Here is a 20,097-nt window from a genome sequence, read left to right as displayed (position 1 = left end):
CCCTCCTGTGACCTATTTGATTTGTTCAAGAGAAGAAACTGCACAAGCTGGACATGCTCAGGCCCTTCCTAGACGTTTCTTTCTCCGAGTGAACATGTCCACAGGATTCGTGCATTCTTGTCAGCCCTCTGCCATGTGGTAAGGGGTCTGTTTCTAGGGGGGATGGCCTGCAGCTGTCAAACTACACCCGTGAACAAGGAAAAAAGTATTTTAAATTCAGCGATAAAGGCAGATCTAAAGCCACATTCTCCAATCAGCTTTAGCAGTAATAAAGCTGTTGGTTTGATCTCCATCTGTCTATCTTTTCTATCTCTAAATTGGTTCTGAATTCAATTGGGACAGAGCGATGTTATTTACTGGCTGTTCCCGAACACCTAACATATGTTTTCCATATCAAATGTAGTCGATAAATATTAACTAATGACAAAGTCATAGAATATAAATTCCTTGAGAGCAAAGCCTTTGCTTATCTCATTCACTGACATTTCTCTAGCACATAAAAGTTGTTTTAAAAAAAAAAAAACACACAGTTCAGATCACAAATATTCTCACTCCCATTTCAGAATAAAGCTTTGGGAGTACTTCAAGTTTTTTGTAACGCCCAAGAGATTAATGAAAGATGATCTCAATGTGAATGAAAGGAACAGAATCGCTTCAGAGTCCCTGAATTATTCACATCAGAGATTGACAGTGTGATGTCTCAGCCTGCTATGTGGGATTACTGAAGGCTTGATTTTTGCCCGGGACCATGTACTGAAAAATCTCAAGAGATTAGAAAAGGAACAAAGAAACGGATACAGGCCAGTAGTAAAGTCCTCAGGAACACAGGAAAAGGATTCGAGGATGTGAACGGTGGATCCCAAAGTAGATTTGGAGCCCGGTGAGTACTGTCTATGAAACAATCTGAAACTGCTCCCAACAGAACATGTAGACTGACAGAGGACATTATGCCACGAGATGCTGGGAAACACGTTTTCCAAATGTGAAGCCACTCTTGTCACTAATGAGTATGGTCTCTAAAATCCACACTGTGATTCTGTCTGCTAAAGAGACAGTCATTGGCAAGGGGAACTCCATGAGGAGAACAAGCATCTACATGTTGGACGGGAAAAGTCCCAGGGGAAATCTTTAAGTCAGGTGCCTAAGGACAACCGTGGACATTTGTAGTTGAAAAGAGCAAGAATTTGTCCCAGGGACCCCCCAAATGATGAGAAGATGATGTATATTGCTCTCATTCTGTGTGCGGAATTCAATTTTCCAGAAACCTCTTAAGGAAATCTCAAAGCTACATCCTTCTTCTGGCTATTGTTATATTGAAGACACAACTATTAGAGTGAACACCATGGCGCCTAGCATTGGTCAGAATCTGCAAACAGAAGAGCATTATTTTGCCTTAATAAGGCATATTATGTAAGCATCAGGGGCCCTGGAGTTCTGCAGTAGTTCCTAAGTATATGCTTTGGGATTGGAGTGCCCGGGTTTGAACTCTCCTAGCCATTCAGATAGCTATTGAAAAAACCTTGGGTTGAGTTATTGGTCATTTTTAGCCTAAGTTTCTTCTTTGTATAAAGGTACAGATGAGGATTAGGCCAGTACTTATCACATAGAACTGTAGCAAGAATTTGAGAAGGTGAGTCATATGTATTAAGTAAATATATATGTAAAATGAATCAATTACCCATTTATATAAATTTAATGTTTTTCAAAATGGGCAATCCATATAAAGCCCTGTTACACTGTGACTGGCATATGATCAAGTTCATGCACATAGTAAGATATTGCTATTAACAGATCCTGCAAGCATGTATTGAGTTCCTGCTGTGTACTGACTGTCAAAAATGTGCTAAATATCCTACGACAGTTATCCAACCTTACTTTATATTTCATCTTTATTCTCAGTCTCTGAAAGATGAGGATTTTCAACACTGATTTTTTTTCTTCCAAAAAGCATAAACAGCATATAAGTGAATTACCATTCCCACTATCTTCCTCTTTGCTGCAGGAACTTCAGTGATAATAGGTTGGTGAGGTGATCAGAAAGCCCTGGGTCTCTGCTTTTACCATCTCGTGTTCCTTAAGGAATCTTATTCCTATTGCAATTTCCCCATTTCCCCTCCCCTTTCTCCTTCTTTGAATATTTTAAAGACCCTAGTATGTTTATTGTATAGTGCTAAAAGCTGTGGAAATCTCAAGAGGTGTAACACATACAGTCTCTGTCTCTGTCTGTTTCTCTTTCTCCATATTCTCAAGCATTTAGAATTTTAGTAGACAAAGCATTAAAACCTAAATATAATAGTTGAATGACAACACAAGACCCTGTTGTGAGACATGAAAGCTGACGATATACAATTCCTTACTAACCTAGCATATCACACTATCAACTTCTGCTGTGAATAATTTAGGGTTTTTTTTCTTTCACAAAGAGATAACTTTATAGATTGCAATGTAAATATTACCTAATTCCAAGTTGTTAGATGAACTTACTACCTCAATCAAGAATAAGTTAGAGATACAAATGACTATACAAGGGAAACTCATTATCAATAACATGTTTGGAATTTGACTCAATTATTTATTAGAGGAACTTGAAAGTCATCACCAAATCATATTGGGTGAGCATAGGCGATGGGCAGGGAAGAAGGTGGTACAGGGGAGGTACTGGGGAATGAAATTATGCAATTTGTATGTATGGATATATCATAATGAACCCCACTTTTATATATAATTATAATTTACCAATTAAGAAAACAAATAGAAGGGAGACCAGTAAAATAGAATTAGGGAATCAGGGTTGAGGGAGGAGGGGAAAATATAATATGAAACACAAATACTTTTAAAAAAGGGAAAACTTGGAAAGTAGCAAAGCCAAAATGATTGGGGTGATCACTGGTAGCAAATTAACGTGAGCATGTAACTGTAGTGGGTGCAGGAAAAAAAAAAGGCAACATGACTTTAAACTAAGCAAAGAAATCACATTAGAAATCAAACTATAGGCAAGTCTGAATCTATCTCCTTAGTGAAGACACTTTTGGAATAATACACATGGAAATGAAGATTCAGACATGAAAAGCACAAGTGATTATAAGAACCTGCCAGATTGATTTATGAGGTCTGAATGGCACAGCCACCACCTAAATAGGTGCATAAAAGTGGATATCTCTCACAGATACCAAATGATTATCAAAATAATTACAGTTTTCTTTGTAGCTCTATTGTGAGGGACAAGTCTTTGTTGGCTTAAGTACAATTCTTTGCCTTGCAGAAATAATTTAAAAATGTGTCACCAGGCAGTCCCTAACCAGGAAATAAAACTATATGCAGTTATCAGACACTGAAATTCAAGCTCATTTGTAATAAACTAAGGAGACCATAGTTCAATAAACAGATGGTTCTAGAGGCAATATAATGGTAATAGAATTAAAAAACAACCTTAGCTAAAAGATAACTAGTAGTTGTTGCTGGACTTGTGTTTTGGCCAATAGCCCAAGTGCAGAGCTTGAAATTATATTTTATAACTATGCTAACATTGTAAGGAAGAGGTGACTGACAACTTCAGGAGAGGAAAGGTAATAGATGAAAAAAATTGTTTTTAAATGGCTAAAGGATGGAATGTGTCCACTCAGTGACACCTTAGAAACAGTGAGAGAGTTTGAACTAATTTAATTATCATCAGGAAGGTGCTTCAAATTACCTTGTTTATGTTAAAAAATGATAACTATTATAAGCCATAAATTACTAAAATTTTTAAATGAATATATGAAGAAAACATTAATGTTTTAAGTATAGGATAAAAATAGTCCTTGTTAGAGACACTATTTGCTCAAAAAGGCTGACTATGCATTTATAAATGCAATGAAAGAAATAACTTTAAATTCTTTATTGTGATCAATTGACATTTTGGCATTTTACAGTGATCTTCAAAAAATTCAACAGAAAATGTAAAGAATTTTAGAATATATATGTCTCAAAAATGATTGCTTTCTATTTAAAAATGGACTTTGGAATATATTCAGCATGAATTATTTTCCATTTGGAAATAAGTGCCTATAAGTGGTATTTAAAAAGTTATAGCAAACACACAACTTATAAAACTAAACTATTTTAATGATTGTGGTTCCATATATATTTATGCTTGAGTTTATGGGAAGTATTTTGAAATTCATGAAGAGCACTGAAAAAAATTATAAGACAAATGATTCAAATTGAGGTCAACCAAGTTATAAATCAAAACATAAATGTACTTCACAGTACATTTAGTTCCAACATAGTTCATAAAATAACCTGTTTACTTGCTGAAACAAAGCATATAAATTTGAAATTTATTTTAGTCAGAATTAACATCTTTTGAAAAAGCCAAATTAACTCCAGTTCATCACTCCTCCATACAAAAAATTTCCATTGCCTGCTACTGTTTACTGACTCAAATTCACAACTTAAAGCTTATAGGCAACTCAATTATTTTCTCCACAGTGTAAGTGATTCAATCTGCGTTTCCTATTTCATTAATTCATGGCTTTATAAACCTAACAGCCAGTCACTTATTTGTGAAGCAAACAGTATAGATAATTTAAAGTACTTTTCTAATCATATTGAAATTGTTTCAAATTTTCAAATTAACTTATCTTAGAAGATGTCTTATGTGTTTCTTTTGAGAGAATTATTGCAAACTCAAAGCCTATGGAGGCCACGTAGGTAACAAAATGGGTACAGTGGGTCTGAAGGAGACCAGATAAATGGGAGCCCTCACCCTCTGTTTATGTGTTAGTCGCTATACAGCCCTAAGAATTGATGTGCAGTAATGGCATCTCTGGTTGCTAGCTCTTCCAATTCTTTAAGAGAAGTCAAATATGTAACTTTCATTTTTTATATTCTAACTTTTGGATATTGTCAACTGATTGAAATTGATTTATTGTAATTTTTTTTTTTAGGTGCTGAGGGTCAAATCCAGGACTTTGCACATACTAGGCAAGTGTTCTACCATGGAACCACATCCCCAGCCCATGATTGAAATATACCAAACCAAGACAAACCAAAACAAAACAAAAAAACTGTGTAAACCAGAAAAGAAAATAAAGTTTTTAGGCTCAATATTGTCCTTGGACTTCTAGTTTTAACCTCTATGGCAAACTACAAACCAATTAAACCTTTGGGCTATAGTTCAATTTTCTACCCAGCTCTCCTAATACATTCAAATCCTGGGCCAGGACAGCTGTCTTTCTTCTTTTTTCCTGTCAATTCACTCTTTCTGAAAATTCTCATCTCTTTGCTGTGGCCCAAATGTTTTTTGTCTTCCCCTGAGTTCCTATATTGAAATGCTAAACCTCAAGGTGATGGAATTGGGAGGTGGGGCCTTCAGAGGTAATTAGGTCCGGAGAGTGGGACCCTCATGAATGGAATTAGTGCACTTATAAAAGAGGCCTGGAGAGGAACAAAATAAACAATAAATAAATAAACATAAACAGACATCTGATTTTCTGTATCTATGGCTTATTGAATACATTTTCTAAGCCAGATTCTGCCTGTATCATACTCATTTGTTCTAGGTGTTTTATTTGTACTGTAAAAATATAAACTATCTGGAGGCAGAGATTGTTTTACTATACCTGATACTTAAGAGTCACTCAGTGAAGGCTTGTAGAATTGGATGGAATGGGATATGGAGGATATCACTTACAGATGTCTCATCAGCAGTATTTTTTCATGGAGATTTTCATCTGAGTTGAACATACAGAGTTAATATTTACAGGGCTAAAGTCTAGTGAAAAAAAAAATCTGTTCAATCATGTTCCTTAACAGATGGTGCATTTGTTTCCTTAATGCAATATCCTGACTGTGTAGAGTTGTCATAATTAAGTAATAGCTGCCTGCACAATCTTTGGTAACTGAAGACTTTCCTATGTGTCAACTCTGTGTGTTCCAAGCTTGATGTGTAGCTACTCTTGAATTTGGCTCAGTGTGAACTGTTTCTGGGTGAATTTTCTTTTTTGATCTCAAACAGTTACTGAAGTCCTTGTTGGTTTTAGTTTGAGAAGGTGGTGAACTAGGCCTATATGGTTTATTTCTAAAATGATCCTGGAATTCAGGACAGAGATTTTTTTGTTTATTTGTTTTTGGGTTATTCACAGCTTGGACTGATGCTTGAGTTAATACCATGGAGGTTTCAATAGGGCTGGAGAGTGTTGATGAATTTTCCTCCCACTCTATTGAGTACTCACTACTCCTGTAGAAATTATCATTCATCCCTTTCTGTTTGATCTGTATAAATAATGCATTGTTTACATGCCAGCTGGGTGTGTGGTAGGAAGAAAGTTTAAACTGTAATCAAGAAACCAGCTGTTTGACCTTGAAGAGCAAAGTAGTTACCTGATGTCCTGCAGGGGTTAATACCATGGGAAAAATGTTTGGAATTGGAGCAGCTGAAAAAGTAGTGAGGTGCAGTTGGGATTGCAGACATGCTTTATTTGAAGGAGCAGCAGATGCTTGAGTCTTTCCAACAGGCTTTTTTCTATGTGCAAACCAAACAAAGAAGACCTGGTGCCAACACGTTACATAAGTGAGCTCATGCTCATAAGCAGATATTTATTACCTTGAGTATATATTGCTGAATCAGGGTATTTATGACCTTGACTACACACTAAATCATAGCGGGTCAGAAGTCTCAGGGAGGGAGCCCAAATCTAGCCATCTTGGGTCTGTCTCACACCTGAGCACCTCAAGTCTTATTTTCTTATGTATAAGATCAGAAAATGAGAATGCCTACATCTCAGAATAATCCCTATCTACGGATTAAATGAAATAATATATTTGAAAGCCCTTTGTGAACATGCTTTTCTAGTGCTATTGTTTATTTAAACAAATTTTTGCACTTTTTCCTTGGCGGGAGATGTTTAGTTTCTTGGGAACCCTTTGGAGTCAGCAAACTATGGCTGTATCTATGGATTATTGAATCCTTTCCTAGACGAAATTCTGCCTTGTGTCGTACATATGGCTAGGCCAAATCTGACCAAGCCCACTGGTTTGAATCTTGTCTGTGGCTTCTTCACTTGACAATCAAGAGTCAAGTAGTTTCAACAGAGAGCTTATATCCTGAAAAATTGAAAATATTTAATATCTAGCTCTTTAGAGTCTGCTGACTCGGGCACAGTTTTTCACTTACAGGAAATATTCAAACATTTGGCTTCAAGTGTGAACTTGAAGAGTGCCCCCAACAAGACCTTCTCAGGCTGACTATTTATTTTTCCTGTGGTCACAGGGCAGGAATGAAAACACCTGTGGGATTTGGGACCAAGACAATAATTACTTCTCAGTCTTATCTCCTGCAGCCAGAAGAAAACATCTGCTTTTTTAATTCTGCAGAGAAGGGCAGAATTAAAACTGTCTAGGGACTTCCGCTGTATCTCTGAATAGAGAAGGAAGGGTGGAAGGCAGGCAAGAACATTTCCGGTTTAACCAAATGAAAAGTTGAGGAAAATCAAAGGAGAAGGGTGAAGTGTTGGCTTTAAAGTTTAAATCTAAATAAGTCTCATTGCCATTCTTGTACCAATGGATGAATAGATGTTGGCAATAGACCCACTAATTCTTTGATTTGCTTAATAAAAGTCATTTTAAAAAATCAAATGGATCACCGGGCAGGAATTTGACCAGAAACACCTTCCAAGTGATAATTAGCTTGCCAATTTCTCTCCGAGTTTTATGTTAGCATAAATATTCATGACACATTCCCCATCAAATTGTAAGTTCTTCAGGAAACACTGTTATCAGTTTAAGAAGAACATGAATCAGACTGATAAAGCTAATTGGTTAGGGTTCTTTTTTCTCCTTCATTTTAAATAAAGCTGTCGAAGGTTCCCAGGGTAATGAAGAGCTTTGTTGTTATGACAACTGCTTATTCCTTCCCTTTGAAGAAGCTTGTGATGTGATAGGCAACACATCAGGAATAATTAAAACAAATGATAAGCGAGACGCACCCACGTAGTTGAAGAAACCAGCACAAGCTCAAGCCATTTTACTGGTCTTCAGTTTCTATTTTCTTGGCAGGAAATTCATATAAACTGAGATGGGCATTTGTACAATTCCCACCGTTTCTATAACTGAGGATGATGCTACTCAAAGAGACTTTGATACAGACTGTGGTCTCTTTTGCCTACTGTGTCTCACTGTCCAACCAACTCTTCTCCAAGAAGCAATGGTTTTTCAGGGTGATGGTGCACTCTGAAGTGATTGAGAAAGCTCACTTAGGTACACCTCAATTTCTTGTAGTAAGTAGGGCCAGTTGTACAACACTGTAGAGCTCACTGCCTGGAACCACAAAACACTTATCTTTTTCCAGGGCTCTCCCATTTTTCTCTTCTAACTGTTCTCTCAACCACTCTGTGAACTTGTTGGCATTATCCCTACCTCACAGTGAAAGAATGCAATCCCTGAAGAGTGTAAAGGACACATCCAAGGTCATCCAGCTGGAAGTAGTTAAGTGCTAATTCCTGCGCCAGTCTTTTTATTCCAACAGATCTTTACAGGATGCTATAGCTGAAAGAAAAAACCAGTTTGAATAATTAAAACATAGTAGATAATTCTCTACTGAGGAATGCTATTACTATTACTTTATTTCCTTCTCATTTCCTTGCTATACTCTTAGCCTAGCTAGACAAATCATTTTATCTCCTAGCTTCAGGTAATGAACCTTTGGAAGTTATGAAAATTTTATGCTTAAAACACAGATTCTTTTCTTTTTTTAAAAAAAATGACACAGACTAGGATATAAAATATCTGAGTTTCTTCACACATAGTAAAGACAAGCATGGTTTTATGAGATGTTTATTTCTTTTTATATATACTTGGGTACACTTGGTTATAATTTATAATCGACAAAGTTTGAAAGCCACCTCTCTGACACAGTTATTGACTCTCATTTGATTCTCTAATTTCATTTCACTTCTCTCTTCTGTTTTATTTTTTTTTAATGCCAATAGACATGAAATACACTGGGAGATGCTTGTGTTTAATAAATGGTGACTGCAAAAACAGACTTGGATATCTCTTTCTCAATAATAATAATAATAAGTATACTGTCCTTCTTACATAAAATTAAAATTCTGTTGTCATTGTCGTAGTCCATTCTGACTGTTGTAGCCAAACACCTTCTGTTGGGTGATTTATCAAAAACAGGAATTTATTTCTCTGTCCTGGAGCCTGAGAAGTTCAAGATCAAGGCCCTGGGGGTGAGTGTTTATGAGGGACCACTTTCTCAGAGACAGATGACTTCTCACTGTGAGCCGATACATGGAAGGGGTGTGTGTGGGGTTCTCTGGGATCTCTTTAATGAAGGTACTGATCCCATTCCTAAGGGCTTCACTCTCATGACCTAAATCACTTTCCAGGACCATCCTTTGGGGCTTAGGATTAGAACATAATATCTGAGTCACAAAAATTCAGACCATAGCAGCCAACCAAAAAAAAAAAAAAGATGTTCAGAGAACTGGGACCTCAATGAAAACGGTGCTGTGGCCAACTGATGTGGTATACATTGGACAAGCTTTTCTTCCTCGTTTCCTGTCAACTTTCTCAATCATACTGAAGGGTTCCTACTGGAACCCTTGCTGGACCACTGCTGGAAATGTTCATGGAGAATGGAGAACAAGTTTAATGAAAAGAATGGGTATGAAAGTTTATTGATCAGATGTACAGACAGAGTGTCCTATGAAGTAATTCTTGTTCCAAATATTTGACTTAAATTCACCAAACCTCTGGACCTAACACCTAGAGAGGAAATACAGGTGACAGAGGCAAAAGTAAAGTACCACCATAAAGAGGTGGACAAATCCAAAGTGTGAAAGATACTAAAAGACAAGTTGGTTGGCATTTCCCAGAAAGAATATGTCACGAAGAAAAAAAGAAGTAGGGTTAATGTCCTAAATTGAATGAGTTTGAATATTGTATGGAAAAAAAGTGTATAAAAGTCATTTGGGACATAATTGAAGAAAATTGAATATGGATTGAATATTCAAATAACAGATATATTGTTAATTTTCTTAGGTATGATAGATAATATTATGATTATATAGCAAAATGGCTTTATTCTTAAGATATGCATGGTGAAGTATTTAAAAATGGATGTCATATCAAAAAGCTGTAATTTACTCTCTAATGATTCAGCCATGTATCATCCCTCTGTCAAGAAAGACATAGATTAAGCAAGTGTAAACCAATACAATCTACGTAAATCTTTGTAAATTTAGGTTTAAAAATACATGAATTATTTTATATTATTCCTTCAACTTTTCTGAGTTTTAAAAGTTTTCAAAATTTTGTTACAGTAGATTGCAGGAAAAAAAAAAACTCTGACACATAGGGTTTCTATTTTATGCCATTTGTCTTCATTTTAAAAACCACTATAACTTAAAAACTTTTTCAGTGTTCTTGACTGCTAATTTCATCATGTGTGTTATTTGTGGGCAGAATTATATGATGGAATATGATTCCTTTACATTCTAGGGAGACCCAATGAAGAGCCCCACAGAGCTTTCTCTGAAGCCTTCTTTCTGGTACACCCAGAATTCCAACTGCCTTGATCTAGTCAGACTTCCAGCTCGGCTTCCTCTATAGTAGTACATCTCTAAGCTTCCTGTCCTACAGACTGGGAATTCTCTCCAATTAATAAGATGGGGCATTCATTAGGCTCACCTAATTTTTTTTTGTCTTGAATTTCAGTGACATTGCTATTAATTTTCTGATGTTCAAATTCCTGAAAACCATTTTTTCCGTATATATTGTTTTGTTTTTCTGTTTTTTAAAATTTTGTTTTGTTTTAGGTATTTTAGCAGAGGGTAAGTCTTGTTTTAATTTTTTTTTTTTTTTTGGCTAGAAGTGGATGTCTCTGACATTTGTGAGGCCCTAGAAGAGAATCCTATGAAATAAAGTGTTAAGAATACTGGTGAAAAAATCTAAATTCTTTGGATGAAATGGATCACAAAGGTTAGTTACTCAGATTAATAAGCAAAGTACTATGTTTGGAGGAGATAGTTTTGAGAAGAAGAGCAGAGGGGGAGATCAAGCAAGTTTGCATATGGCCCCTCTTTAAACTGTATCTCACTGGATGACAGAAAGAGGGTCTTCAAGATGCCATTGGCCAAGTACTTCTTTCTACAAAGCCACAGTGGCAAGTGTAGATGCCAGGGAAAAGAAGCGTTACTCTTTGGCAGGATGGAAACACTTCAATTTTTCATGCTAATGTCTTCACAGAAATAAAAGAAAATACATTTCAACAGATTCTTTAAAAAAGTGGATGAAAAATACAGCATCTACAGTATAAAATATCTTTGGATTGAGATATCCAGTTTATAAAATGAAGTCACAGCACTTCAAAAGACCAGTCTCTTGCTGCCTTGATCCCACTCTGAAATTTCTTCTTTCTTCACCAGTGAAACAATGTGTTGCATGAATGTAGTGATATTTGGGGAGAGCCCTGTGTGTCAATGTAGAACATTATCCTAGCTGTGTGTAATGAGGAGTCCTGCGGCCTGAAAAAATGGGAGACTGCTGTGCCTACCAGCATTACTGTGAGCACATTATTCTCCACATAAAGCCAGGGGCCACTGGGAATTTGAAAAGAAAAAACATGCACTAAGCTGTCTGAGAATTATGTAATTCTTGAAATATAAACTGTCCTTCGCTTTTCTTTTAAATCCACTTAAGTACCTGCAAAGCTTTGAAGAGGGATTTTAATGACTTAATGCAAAAACTGTGTGTAGATTTGGTGTGTCTGAAACGTTTCCCTCTCCTTTTAAACTACTGAATAAAGGACATGAGAGTTTCTGAGGTGGAGATATATGGCTTATTGACATACCCAAATCAGAAAGGCCATTTTAGTCCAGGGGAATGCAGCCTTGTTTTCACCTCTCAGGGACTGGCCACCTTTCCACTGATTAGCTCACACAGCCCATGTTACTGAGAGGGCAAACAAGAGGATGAGCTAAGACCATGGTTTCCCTATAGTGGATGACGGAGTTGGAATTTACCCTAGTCTTTTTTCAAACCAAAATAAGTTTAGTTATTGTTATATCATGTGGGGATTCTATCTCTGCTATACACAGGCAACATGAGATGGCTGCAAAATCCTTTGATAAATCCCATAATGCCTTTCACTTGTCACTCATTTATTTTGATTAAATTATGCTCTCCCATTGGCTCCTCAACAGAAAAATATTTTTAGGAAAGCTATTACACATCTCACAGTGAAAGTGTTTAATTAGGTCATTTCTTCATGTAACAAGAGAGAAGGGCCTACACGAAAGACCTGAATACTTTGGAGGAAGGAGTAATAGAAGGGATGTGGAAAAGGAAGGTGGAGACCAAAGATATACTTCCTACTTCAGAATTTGGCCAAGGAGCATGATGCCATTATTCATTCAATCATTTATTCAATTCAACAAATTTTTATGATGTGAAAACAAATAAGTAATTTATCTCTTTCATCTTATCAAATAGGATTTTTGTGTTATGAATTGGGAATAGAAATCCAGTTCCCAGTGTGGACATGACATAGACTAAAAGATCATAGGATCATAGGTTACAGAAAGAAATAGAAAGTATGAGAGTATGAGAAGCGAATCCCAGTTCAAAGCATAAAGTGCTACATAATTAACATAGTGCAAGTTATGACATTCACAGCTCAGGGAGAAGAAGAACTCTAAGGAAAAAAGGGGTAGGACTTGATGGATAATTAGAAGTAGTGACGGCACTAAGATTTCTAGCCTGGACAACAAGGAACTATCATAGAGTCATCATATCTGAGGTATCAAATGTAGGGAAAGGAACAAATTTTGGGAGAAGATAATGAATTTGGTTTTGGAAATAAAGAGTTTGAAGGCAATGTCCACTGGTGTTTGAATGTAGTGGCCTGGACAAAGGAAATCATGTTTAGACTAGAGGCAGATAGAGGAGTTATTTGTTTTGAAGTGTTTAATATGTCATTGATGAGATTACCCAAAGGCAAAATCCACTGAAAAATAGGTTAAGGATAGCTTAAAAACTTTAACAAGAGGCACAAGCAATGTGGAAAAAATTGATTTGGAAGGTGGAGGCATACAAAGACCAGGATGAATCTAAGGAATGGTAATATGATAGGAAAAAAAAAAAGCAGAGAAAGTGTCATTGGGGTAAGAAGGAATTGTTGATGGTGTCACATATTTTAGAGGAACTGGTGAGACCAATCTAGAAACCTGACACTGAAGGACACTGCAAATCGATTCAGTAGCACTGTGAGAATGGAAGCCAGTCTTCAGTGAGCTGAAGAGTAAATGTCAGGGTATAGATGTTGAGTGAACTCTTCCAAAGCAGGTTAGCTGTGAATATATTAAGCCTATCCACAGTGGGGTCTCTGGTCAAGAATAGCTTTGGTTATTAAAGACAGTATCAGAAAAAGGCACAAAAGAGTACATATATAGGTACTCAACATGGCATTTTCAAAAAAAATGATTTAAAAGAAATTGGAAACAACCTTAATGTTCAACTTAAGGTATTAAGTAATTGATGATTCAGTTCTATGATGAAAAAAAATCACCTTTAAAATTATGATGAAGAAAAATGCAGACATAAAAAATGCCTGTGAAACATGTTTTCTAAGACTTTTGCATGGAAACTGTAGTCATTTTTAATTTTAGAGAAAGTGGTTAGAAAGGCCACCTGCTGGGCTGGGGATTTAGCTCAGTTATAAGAGTGCTTGCCTGGCATGCACAAGGCCATGGTTCAATCCCCAGCAACACACACACACACACACACACACAAACACACACACACACAAACACACACACACACAAACACACACACACAAACACACACACACACACACACACAAAATAAAGGCCTAAGCTGCATTACGCCTAGAAAGCAGAGAAAAGGTAGTTAGTGGAGGAGACTCAATCAATAACAGATTTTTTTTTCTTCTTCCTCCCCTTCCTTCATTATCTTTCTTTATCTTTAATTATTTAGACAATCTTGAACATACTAATTTGTTCCGAGGAAGTAGCTGATAAAACAAAGGGTTTAAAATATTGAGTGTTGGGCCTGGAATAGGGAAGAATAAGTGAAAAATTAGGATTTATCTGAATGAGAAGAAAATCAGATCCATAGAAGTAATATTAATTACACACTTCAAAAAAATACGGGGAAGAAGAAAGAGAGACATACAAATGAGTGTATAGTGACATTCAGAAGAGAGTCTGAGAAATGTTTCTCCAATGCTTTTACTTTCCTGTAAAAACAAAAAAAAAAATAAAAAAAGTTTGGTCATCCATCTGCAGAATATAAGTTGGGTACAGGTGAGACTGTAGAATTGAGAGAGGTTGAAGTTTAGGAGTAGGGAAAGGGAAAGGACACATGCACTTTATGGATGCAAATTTACAATGTGTTACAATGTGCGCCTTGCTTCTTTTGGCAGTAATTCCATAATAAGCTACAATGGGTGCGGGGAGGAAGCAGAGTACTGGTGTATTAATGATAGGACTTTGCCTGTTTAACTGTGTGAGTAAATAAGGTCCTGCTTCTCCATCTTGTCACAATCCTTAACAGGTATTTGTTGAATTCACATGATCAAGACACTGAGGACAATGCAAAAATGATGAGAGATGGTACCCAGCCTGATGGAATTTACACTCGGTTCGGGAGATGAATCATAGCCACTTGAAAAGTTAACTACATTTCAAGGTAATTTTGCCATAAGTGATGAAAGTAGCATAAAGAATCAGAGAGATGATTAATCACTTACAACTGGAGCAGTCAAGGAAGATTTCATATTATTTTTACATTGCCTTTGTGTATTTATTTATTTCTCCTTTCCAGTAAGATAGACACTGCTATATTCATCTTCAACCCCTATCACACTTCCTGGTATGTGACATGCACTTAGTAACCATCACTGATTAAATGGACTAATGAGTAAGTGAATAAACAAATCAAGTCAGACTTGAATCGGTAGAAGGGATAGAATTTCATTCCAGTAGGATTATGGTCATATATAAAAATATAGAAGAAGGGAGAAAAGAAAATAGTTTTCACTGAGTATGTATATTCTGGGCAATGAGTTACTCGTTTTCACCTACATTAACAATTCATTAATTGTTACAACAACCCTCTGAAATAGATCTAAATATTCCTACTTTAGAGGATGCAAACATGGTAAGAACAGCGGAGGATGCCTGTAATTCCAACTACATAGGAAACTAAAGTAGGAAGGCCACAGTTTGAGGCCAACCTCAGTAACTTAGTGAGATGTGTCTCAAATTAGAAATAAGCAAAGTGCTGGGGATGTCACTCAGTGGTAGAGTACTGACCTACCTAGTGTATGTGAGGTCCTGTTTAAAAATAAAAACAACAGCAGCAAAAAAATAAAAACACTCCAAGTTCTAGTCTGTTTTTGCATCACTCTCACCAAAATACCTGACAAGAACAATTTAGAGGAGTAAAAGTTTGTTTGGGTCTCCCAGTATCAGAGATCTCACTCTCAAGATGGATGATTCCATTCCTCTGGGACCAAGGGGAGGCAACTCATCATGGCAGAAGGGCCCAGTGGAGAAAATCTGCTCAGCTCATGGTAGGGTCAGGAAATAGAGACAGAAGTGGGGAAAGGGGCCACAGAGCAGATGAACAATTCCAGTTCATGCTGGCAGTCACCCACTTCCTCTAGCCATGCACCACCTGCCTACAGTTACCACCCAGTCAGTCCATTGAAACTTGGATGGACAGACTGAGTTAACTGCTCTCACAATCTAATCCTTCTCACTTCTGAATATTCCTGCATTAACACAGGAGGTTTGGAGGGACACCTCATTCCCAAACCATAATAGGGAGTTTTAGGGCGATGAGACAACTTGTACACATAAGGAGTAAATGTCAGTGTTCAGACTGGAAGCTCTGGGCTCCATGCTGCGTTTGGGACAGTGACGGTTGTTTCAGATACTTCCTTGCAAGGAAATGGCTGGCTCTGGCTTGATGGCAGCACATTGTGTTTCTGTATTTTTATACTCCTGTGACTTCTAGTTATATCTCAGTACGTGGTTGTGGTGGTTCCTTGAATCTACCTGCCTAAGACATTAAGTCAAAAGTCTTCAGTGTGGTAAAAAGGCCTTGCAAGGCCTGGCCCTGCTTCCTCTCTCCAGCCTCATTCTCATCTAACTATTCCCATTCACCAATACCCACACTCTGTTTTTCCTGACCTATGCTTGCTCATTTACCCTTTTGGCCTTCTTTCTTCCTATTCTTATGTCTCTAGTGCCCTTTCTCTTTTGGGCACCTATTCACCTTTTTTTAAATTTAACTCCACAGTTGCTTCCTCTTTTCCTCACTTGTAAATAATATTGGTTGCATAAATTGATCTTTTGTCTTTCTGGGGCTCCATCAAATTATCTTCTCTTTTCCCCAAACAGCTATGCTAATGGATTTTTTTGTCTTCTTTTTCCTTCCCCAAAAAGGCCCTCAGCCAAAGGACAGTTTAATATTTCTACAGTTACATGTAGCCTTCTCTACTTCAATATTGTGAAACACAAGGGAAATGTAGGTACTTGTCCCCAAGGCTATGGCTTTGAAATTTTGTACCTTCTGTAACTATTGAAACTTCTCCCCTTATCCCCATGGGATAAAGAAAAAAGGGAAATTGAAGTTATGCATACATGTATACGGATCCATTCAGAGTCCATATAATTCTTTAGTTTTATCAAGTCGTGAAATTCCTGAACTGTTTCCCCTGAATCTTGTTCTGCTTCTACTTGCTTTCTATTCATTTCAGAGCTGTGTGCTAAGCTGCTGGAGAGGAATACAGAGAAATTTTCTATGGACTTTGTCCTGGGGTGGCAACCAGAGAGTAACTGCATAGGCCACCTCCAGAGAACTTTGGAATCTCAGAGACTGGAAAGAAAATGTTGGTGCCCCGAGAGAGGTTCTTTCTCAGGAACAGCATGAAACAACACTCTCAACTAGCTCTGGGGGTTAATTAGCGCTGCTCTAATATAAATCCTTTAGAGAATTTTACTTCTCTGCAACAGAAAGCTATTTTCAAATTTAGATCATTTTGCAATTATTAAATGAGACTAAAGATGGTCTCCTTGTGTATCCCTTTTAATCTGTATGCTGCTGATGTCTCCAAAACTATATACTACCCTTCCTCCCATGGTGGCCAGGCCTTACCTATAGGGCCTGGGTGCAGAATATGAGTTAAGTGTGATCCTTGGTACAACTGGGCCTGGAGTTAAATGGCCACGGAGATAGGGATTTATCCACAGTTTAGCCTAACTTAAGTTCAAAGATATTTAGAGACAGCTCTGTAATGCACCAGCAGGAAAAGGAGGATTGTTCCAGGAGCTCTTAGGAGATCTTTGCTACTCCCCTTCTCTACAGTTAGACTGCAGATGGAAGAGCTGAAGCAATCACAACTGCACCCCTTGTCCAGTAAGCAGGGGTCCCAGCTTGTTCACTTCTCCTCCATAATCAGACTCTCTCCCCCATGTGTGCTTAGCAACTCCCTGAGGGACCTTAACCTTCACTTTTCTGTCAACTTGCTCTGATAAAGTAGTATCACAGAACATTGGTCTGTGCCTTCTTGCATTTCATTACTTCTTCCAAAATCTGATAAAATTTGTCTTGCTTATTAAAGAGAACAAATGTCAGGTACAAGATGAAATTAGGGTGGGAAATGAAATCACAGGTCAAAATTACATCTTTACGTGTTCATTTATGCAGTTGCTAAAAAATCTAGGCATAGTCCTAAAATATCTATGCATTGATAACCACTAAAAGCCATACAAATTTCCAATCTTTGTTAAAGGGTCAAATTTCGTTTCTTTTTGAGTTTTGAAAATGAAAATTCAGGGATCCTGGAAGCGGTTTTCCTCTGTAGAATGTGTTTCCTAAGCTAAAGGAAGTACACTGACTAAATATAATACTGGCCGCCCAAGTTTCCAGGAAGCATCGAAGAAATAAAAAGAAAAACTCTTCAATTTCTTTCTTTTGTGTTCTGTAGTTTTCATTGTGGAGGTCTTTCACCTCTTTCATTAGATTGATTCCCACGTATTTCTTTTTTTGAGGCTTTTGTGAATGGAGTTGTTTCCCCAATTTCTCTTTCAGTGTGGATTCATCACTGATGTATAAGAATGCATTTGATTATGGGTGTTGATTTTATATCCTCTACTTTGCTGAATTCATTTAAGAGTTCTAGAAGCTTTTTGGTGGAAGTTTTTGGATCTTCTAGATATAGAATCATGTCATCAGCAAATAGTGATAGTTTGAGTTCTTCTTTTCCTATTTGTGTCCCTTTAATTTCTTTCTTTTGTCTAATTGCTCTGGCTGAAGTTTCAAGGATGAGGTGAAAGAGGACATCCTTGTCTTGTTCCAGTTTTTAGAGGAAATGTTTTCAGTTTTTCTCCATTCAGAATTCTGTTGGTCTTGGGTTTAGCATAAATAGCTTTTACAATGTTAAGGTATGTTCCTACTATCCCTAGTTTTTCTAGTGTTTTGAACATGTAGGGGGGCTGAATTTTGTCAAATGCTTTTACTGCATCTATTGAGATGATCATATGATTCTTGTTTTTAAGTCTATTAATATGATGAATTACATTTATGGATTTCCATGTGTTGAACCCACCCTGCATCCTTGGGGTGAATCCCACTTGATCGTGGTTCGTTATCTTTTTAATATTTTTTTTTAGTTTAAATGCACTTTATTTTTAGACAACCTACATGACACGTTCTCTTAAAAAACAATGCCTCACTCCAAATAAATGTGCTCAAGATGACATCAGTTCCATTTGTCTTAAGTCTTGGTGTTGTGTGGGTGACAAGCAGCAGCCACTTATGATGACAGATGATAGGTCCAAAGTAACTGCCAAGTTTGTTAACATTTCTCCATTTCTAAACCATCCTGAAAGAAAATCATATATGGGGTCACACCATCCTCACGGTAGTCCAGGAGAGCAACCATGCCATCTGGATTCATGTTTTCACCAATAAAGAACTGGTAATTTTTGAAATTAGCAAGGATGTGCTCGATTGGTTCTGCAGCGCCTGTCATAAAAGGTTTTACTCTCTCTGGTCTCTGTTCTTCAAGTTTGCCTTTGATTGATTTTATGTCATCTTTGATGTACTTCTTGTATGCTTCTTTTGTGAAGCTGGTTTCCTGCAAGTGATGGTTCATGACAATATCAACACCAGTGATTAGGGTGCTTTCAGTACCTTCGCCCTCCTGTCCTTCAGCGGAGGCATTTTCACCAATGAGCGAGTCATCAATGTTACCCTCGGTCCTAGGTCCCACTGACCATCTTTCCCTCCACCTCCAGGCAGAGCCCGTTTGTGATCTCCTAGATCTTGTAAATGTTGGAGAACGTCTCATTGTGGCTGATGAGGTCCTGGTAGATAATCATGATGGTGACTAGACTGAGACGGCAGCAGCGCTAGCTTAGCAGGAGCCTGGAGCTCGGAGTGAGCATGATGGTGCTTGGGGGTAGGGGGACTAGGCGGAAAAGCTTTAATATGTTTTTGTATGTGATTTGACAGAATTTTATTGAGAATTTTTGCATCTATGTTCATCAGGGATATTGGTCTGAATTTTTCTTTCCTTGATGTATCTTTGTCTGGTTTTGGTATCATAGGTATCATAGCCTCATAGAATGAGTTTGGAAGGGTTCCCTCCTTTTCTATTTCATAGAATACTTTGAGGAGTATTGGTGTTAATTTTTCTTTGAAAGTCTTATAGAACTCAGCTGAGAATCCATCTGGTCTTGGGCTTTTCTTGGCTGGTTGGCTTTTGATGGCATTTTCTATTTCATTACTTGAAATTGATCTGTTTAAATCATGTATGATCTCCTCATTCAGTTTAGGTAGGTCATTTGTCTCTAGAAATTGAAGAAAACCTCAGAAGATGGAAAGATCTCCCATGCTCCTGGGTAGGCAGAATTAAATTTGTCAAAATGGCTATACTACCAAAAGTGTTATATAGATTTAATGCAATTCCTATTAAAATCCCAATGACATTCTTCATAGAAATATAAAAAGCAATCATGAAATTTATTTGGAAAAATAAGAGACCCAGAATAGCTAAAGCAAGCCTTAGCAAGA

At 37.2% G+C, this 20,097-nt stretch overlaps 1 long non-coding RNA gene and 1 pseudogene across 1 annotated transcript; one reads left to right on the top strand and one right to left on the bottom strand.

Annotated features, from left to right (window-relative positions):
• Positions 1-550: 550 nt before the first annotated feature.
• LOC144378385 (uncharacterized) lies at positions 551-5,088 on the top strand. The gene is made up of 2 exons (XR_013440046.1): positions 551-880; positions 4,929-5,088. It is a non-coding gene; the product is annotated as an uncharacterized LOC144378385 (long non-coding RNA).
• Positions 5,089-18,873: 13,785 nt separating this feature from the next.
• Positions 18,874-19,403, bottom strand: LOC101973262 (translationally-controlled tumor protein-like; annotated as a pseudogene).
• Positions 19,404-20,097: the final 694 nt, after the last annotated feature.

The sequence above is a fragment of the Ictidomys tridecemlineatus genome, chromosome 6 (genome assembly GCF_052094955.1).
Source record: "Ictidomys tridecemlineatus isolate mIctTri1 chromosome 6, mIctTri1.hap1, whole genome shotgun sequence".
Classification (NCBI taxonomy): Eukaryota; Metazoa; Chordata; class Mammalia; order Rodentia; family Sciuridae; genus Ictidomys; species Ictidomys tridecemlineatus.
Note: the sequence above shows the minus strand (reverse complement) of the source record. Positions and strands in the feature narration are given on the sequence as shown.